The sequence below is a fragment of the Vombatus ursinus genome, unplaced genomic scaffold, assembly GCF_900497805.2.
Source record: "Vombatus ursinus unplaced genomic scaffold, bare-nosed wombat genome assembly UNPS02014798.1, whole genome shotgun sequence".
Classification (NCBI taxonomy): domain Eukaryota; kingdom Metazoa; phylum Chordata; class Mammalia; order Diprotodontia; family Vombatidae; genus Vombatus; species Vombatus ursinus.
In genome coordinates this window covers 48,841,177-48,847,495 of record NW_020954576.1, presented here as the reverse complement: position 1 = coordinate 48,847,495, position 6,319 = coordinate 48,841,177, and the positions used below count along the sequence as shown (strand labels likewise).

The 6,319-nt window shown below is 48.5% G+C and overlaps 1 protein-coding gene across 1 annotated transcript in view; it reads left to right on the top strand.

The window, feature by feature from the left end:
- The first annotated feature begins 4,026 nt into the window (after positions 1-4,026).
- The window catches only part of CNTN2 (contactin 2), a 56,990-nt gene continuing 54,697 nt past the window's right edge, over positions 4,027-6,319 (top strand). The window contains exon 1 of the mRNA XM_027870677.1: positions 4,027-4,109. The gene's annotated coding sequence lies outside the window, so the exon portion shown is untranslated. The remainder of the gene's footprint in view (positions 4,110-6,319) is intronic.

The window sequence follows — 6,319 nt, the reverse complement described above, 5'->3', positions numbered from 1 at the left end:
CACATAGTAGGCATTCTATAACTGTTACTATTATTATCATCATCATCATGATCATGCTGCTTCCCACCTAGTGCAACATCCTTATCCTACAGATGACAGCAGTGAAGCTCAAAGAGGACAAACCCTTGTCCGATTGTCATACAGCTAATGAGGAGCAGAGTCAGGATTCGAACCTAGGTCCTCTGACTATGCTTCCTTTTTGGCCACCTATCACTGCGGAAGTTGAACTGAGAGTCATTTTTTCTTTTCATTTTATGACTAGCTACAGTCAAAAACACTTCATTCCCTAGTGGTCAGCCACCTAGTAAAGAGCCTCCCATTCCTTACCTAGGCTAGTCATTGAATAGTCGGTCTGCCAACAGCCCTTCTGGTTAGCATAGACTTTGGGGTTTTTTTTTATGTAATGATTTTTTTTCAATTAATAGACATTTATTTTCTCTCCTTCCCCCCCCCACTAGGAAAAAAAAGAAAAAAGAAAGATAAAGCTCTTATAATGAATATGCAGAGTCAAGTAAAAGTAATTGCTGCATTGGCTATATCCGAATACATGTACCCCACTCTGAACCTTGAGTTCATCACCTCTACATCAACATGCCTTTGTCATTGGTCCTCTGCAATCATGATTGGTTATTACATGGATAAGAGTTCTTAAATCTTTCAAAGTTGTTTGATTTACAGTGTTGTACAAATTGTTCTCCTGCTGCTGCTCACTTCACTCTGCATCAGTTCATACAAGTTTTCCCAGGTTTCTCTGAAACCACCCCCTTTCATCATTTCTTACAGCATGGTAGTATTCCATTACAATCATATACCATAATTCAACCATTCCCCAGTTGATGAGCATTCCCTTGGCCTCAAGTTCTTTGCCACTGCCACCGCGCACACACACACACACACATACACACACGCACACACGCACACATGCATACACACATACACACACGCACACACGCATACACATACAGAGAGCTGCTATAAATATTTTTGTACATATTGGACCTTTTCCTCTTTGATCTTCTTGGGGTATAGGCTGGGTTAAAGGGAATGAGTAGTTTAGTGACTTTGGGAACATAGTTCCAAATTGCCTTCCAGAAGGTCTGAACCAATTCACAGCTGCACCAACGATGCATTAGTTGGGCTGGTCATGGGACCAGGGTTGGAATTACAATTCTGATATTTACTAGATACTAAGGTGAATTTATCACTTCCTGTCTTTGGGCTTCAGAGTGAAATGTTTGGTCTAGATGACAACAAATATCCCTTTTCCAGGCTGAAATCCCATGACTATGTTCCTAGTGCACTAACTTCTTTATGACACCTTCAGGAAGGCTGAACTCTCTCCTGACTATTTCCCTGGGAACTGACATCCTACAAGGCTCGTCTTTTGGACCTTCAATATTCCCAGCAAATCCTCTCACTCCTTCCCTAGGCATTTAGAGAACTGGGGAAATAGTTCAGAGGATTGACTTTAGTTTGGGAAAAAACCAACCAAACAAAAAACTTTGACTTAACTTATTTTTCTCCCTTTCCTCACACAGATCACCAGGGAAAGAACAAGATGGTTAAAAAAAAAAAAAACCATATGTGGTCATCTGGCAGAAGTCGAAAGCCGTGATCTCCTCTGCCAAAAGCCATGATCTACCTCCCAAGAGAATCCAGAGAGCTCAAATTCTCTTTGTTTCGAAAACCATATTTCCTCCTTTTCAGCTTTGTTCCACAGGGGCCATGCTCAGATCTGCTAAAGGACTGAATCCATGAGCCCCTTCTCTTATAGGACCTAAGAACCCTACCCAAGGGAAGAGGTTAGCTTTTAAACTGTGAGGGATCAGGGGAAAAAATCTGTAAAAACATATTCAGAGCTGCAAGCCCTGGGGCCAGTTATCCTCTTTGGCACTTTTCCCTGATGACTGCCACACACACTCCTGGCGTGGCCCTGCTCTATGGCATCACCAGATTCTCTCTGGTCTAAGGGGCTGGACTGGCATAGATGGTATCAGAGTAAGAAGGCTGATCATGCCAGCTGGGAGCTAAAAGGTCTACCCCCAGGAACAGAGAGAAAAGACTGATCCATAGCTGAGAAGTGGAGAGGGATAGGGGTCTATAAGAAGAAATTTTCAGTGCCTGTCTGAATGGTGTGGTTATTTCAGAATTATTCAGCAAAAACTTGTGAGCAAAATCAGAAGTCTTGGTCTCTTAGTTAGAGGCAGAAATGACATAACACTAGTATAATGTTCTCTTCAGAAACCAGGGGAGAGATGAGAAACAGATCTGGGGAACAGACTTCCTTTGTCTCATGGGGGCAAAAATTAGAAACTGCCAGATTCCTTCCCTCTACCTCCATACACAATGAGCCCTGGACAATTCCTGCCCCCTTTAGACTACAACTAAGATAAATAATCTAAGTCTTCAAGATTTGGCTCCTTCTAAGGAGGGAAGCAAGAATCCTGCTCAAGTCCCAACACACTGGGGTGGCATAAAACATACTGGGGCTGGCTGAGCATAACTGGATGCTTCAAAAGCCTGGGCAAATCACTGATCTTCTCTTGGCTCAGGGTATAGTACAAAAGGCACCAGGGAAGACTTAGGTAATGGTGATGCTTTGATAGTCCAGCTAAGGGAGTCCAGACATGGGTAGAATATTCTCCTCCTTCTTTTCTGTCCCAGACTCTCTGCATTAATTTCTCCAGTTGGGGGAAGGAGGTGGTGGTGCATCATGAAATCACCACATATGTTCATTGCCTGACCAATCTAGGTAGAACTGGCCTTCCTAAACACAGAGTTTGTTTCCATTAACCAAGTTATCCCCACTTCCACTCCTGCCCTAAGCCTTCCCAGTACATAGGACAGCCTGCAACAATTTTAATCATTGAAAGAGATCTCAAAAGTCATCTATTCCATGTTGGCAGCTAGGCGGTGCAGTGGATAGGAAACTGGACTTGGAGTCAGAAAAACCTGGGTTTAAATCCCACCTCTAAAACTTTTGTAACTGTGTGTCCCGGGGAAAGTCACTTAGCTGTTCTGTGCCTCAGCTTCCTCATCTGTAAAATGAGAGGGCCCTTCCAGATCTAAAATCTGTGGTCCATCCCTCAAAGTAATCTGCACTCTGCCATACCCCTCCAGTACTGGTCCCACCTCCAGTGGGGAAGAATTTCACTTTTGCATAGCTCTAATTGTTGAGAAGTTTTTCCTGACATCAAACCCCAATTGGCCTTTCCGCATCTTGCCCCCATTGCTCCTGGTTCCACCCTCTGGGGCCAAGCAGAACCGGACTAATCCTTCCTCTTTCACCTAACAGTCCTTCAAAAGCTGGAAGACAGCTATCAGGCCCCCCACTCCACCCCCGAATCTTCTCCCCTGAGTGATTTCTTGTTAGACTCAGCTCTCCCTGGGTGTCTTTTTAAGACAAGACTGGGAGCTTTGCCTCTGCAGATCTCCAAGTCTCCGGTGGGGAAGGCTTTCCCCTCTGCCTCCCCCATCACCACCCACCACCCAACCCTGAGCCACCCAGAGAACTAGATTTAAGAAGTCTCAAGTCCTTCTTCTGAGGGAGACTCAATTTGGGGATGAGCAAGAATCGAGGCTTGGGGCGGGGACGGAGTGAGGACCAGACAAGAGCCGCGCAGCCGGGGCTGGTGCTGCCCATGAATTATGGAGGATGCGGGGAGTCTCTGGCTCACTGACTGGTCCTTAGACGACAGCAAATGAGGTAAAGATAAGAGGGTGTGGGACCAGGGAGGGGGACAAGGGCGCGGGGGGGGAGGAGGAGAGAAAGCGCTCTCGGGGGACTGGGAGACGTTAGCTGAGAAATAGAGTGAGCATGTGAGAGAGGGAGAGAGAGACAGAGGAGAGAGGAGGAGGAGAGGAGGGGAGGGGGAGAAAGAGAGGGAGACGGAGAGGGAGAGGGAGGAGCACATCGTGATGCAGAGATGCTGCAGTGGCTAGGGGCGCGCGCACACACACTCACAAGCCGCGGCGGCGGTGGCGGCGGCGGCGGCGGCAGCAGGACGGCAAGAGGCTGAGGGAGGAGGGCGGGGGAGAGAAGGTGGTTCCGGGCTCAAGGACTCCGGCTGCTGCGTCGGCTCGCCTCTGATCCACACCCTGAGTCCCAGGTACGTCCCAGGCCCATGGGTCCCCCTCAGGGCTTCAGGAAGTGGTCCTGCTATGGGCTCCAGACTCGGAAAAACCTCAGCTAAACTTGGGGCCAGGGAGGGGGCGTGGGCAGAGAAGGGGTTGGCGGTACCTGGCTGACTTCCTTTGGCATCCCTGCATCCCCTCCATGGGGGGACCCCGAGAAGCTGGCATCCCACTCGGGGCCCCAGTCCCTCTACATCCGCATCCCTGTAACCTGGACTGGCTGAGGGAGGCTGGGGACCGGCTCCCAGCAGCGTGTCTCGGAATGTAGCAGCCAGGGATGGGGAGGCCCACCAGCCAAGGGGCAGCTATCCTAGGGGAGCCCCGGGGTCCACCCCATCCTTCAAGGTGCCAGGTGTCCCAGCAAACAGTAACTCCAGGATCCTGGTACCCCGGGCTGGCCGTGAAGCCCTGGGAAGAGTAGGAGCCTTCGCTGAGGGTCTGGGGCTGATTACTTAAGCACTTCCTTCCAAAGTCTTTATTTAGTTTCGAGGTTTAAGGTTTTTTGCTTTGTTTTGTTTTCTTTGGGGGGGGTTAGTTTTGTTTTGCAGAATGGGGAAAATGTTGTTTCTGAATGGGGCGGGGGGGGGGGGGGGGGGGGGGGGAGTGGTGTCCACCAGAGACTGGAGTTCAAGTTTTAGGAAGGAAATGTTTAAGGAAAGGGGCCCAGGGAAGAGAAGTGACCCAAGCTTCATCACATATGGTGGATAACAGGAGCTGTGGGGTCTTGGAGCTTGATTTTACTCCCTCTCTTTTTTCCACACCTTCTGGAGAGTGGGAGGGGAAAGATTTTCAGGAAGTTTTAGCTTTCTAGTAAGAGAAGGGGCTAGTGATAGGAAGAAGGAGGAGGGGAGGGGGGAGAGAGAGAGAGAGAGACAGAGAGTCAGAAAAAAAAAAAAGAGTGAGCACACCCAAATTCAAATCCTCCCTCAGATACCTGTTAGCTGTGTGATCCTGGGCAAGTCACCTAACCTCTGTCTACCTTAGTTTCATCATCTGTTAAATGGGGATAATATTTGCCTCCCTGTGTTATTGTGAGGCTCAAATAACACTTTACAAACTTTAAAATGTTATATAAACACAAGTAGCTATTATTATATGTAAAAAGAGTCAGTGATTAATACCAGTCCCTGCATAGCCCACCTGGAGAAACCCTGGTGTAGGGCCTACAGTCTTGGCACTAAGGGGTCCTCCAATTGTTGGGTGGCAAGGAGGGGGAAAGAGGGAGTGATAGAAGCAGAGGGAACCCTGGTGCTGAATAGGTACAGGACCCAAGGGAGGGAGGACCAGGGAAACACTCAACCCCAGCTCCCAGAGGGGTGTGCTTGAGGTCTAGAAACCAGAGATGTCATTCAAGGTTGTTTGGAGGTTTGAGAATCCAGAGGAAGGGGGAGGGGTGGTAGGGAAGGGATCGTGTGAACGTTTGTGTGAAAGAGAGCACAGAGAGAGGATGTGCTCAGAGCCCTACTTGCTCCCCTAGGCAGGACTCTCTTTGTTCTGGTGTTCTGCCCCCTGCTTCATTTCTGTTCCCCTATTTTCCCAAGGCCTCAAACATGTTTCCTACTCAGTACTCGAGGAGGCAGCACCAAAGTGTGCTGCGAAAAGCTCTGGCTTTGGAGTAGAAGAACTGGAGTTCTGATCTGGCCCCTGCCACTTACCATCTTCATGACCCTCAGCAAGGCAACTCTGAGCCTCAGTTTCCTCATCTGTAAAATGAGAGCTTTGGTTAAGTGATCTTTAAGATCTCCTTCAAGCTACAAATCCTATGGTCTATTGGAAGAAAAGAGAGCATGAATAACAAATCCACAGATGATCCCAAACCCATTCTTGTCAAGAGTTTTGACTTCCTCTTCCTAATCTCTAATCAGAGCTGCTCTCGAGGTCTGAGTCCCACAACTCCATTCTGGGAGTAGGCAAGAAGATAGTTCCCAGGCCTTAGAATAGGAGAACAAAGGTTCTGGATAACCCAACAAGAGAGAGAATCTCCCTCTGAATAATCAAAAGTTGGCTCAGAGAACCCTGTACCCCTCTCTCTTCCTAAGACCTGTGGGGAAGGGACTTCTGGCCTGACCAGCCAGTTCTAAGAAGCAGCTAGCCATTCTCCATCCAGTCTCTCTCTACAATGCCCCAGCCACTCATCCCTTCCCAGCTAGGCTGCAGCAATGAAGCAATATACCCACCCACCACC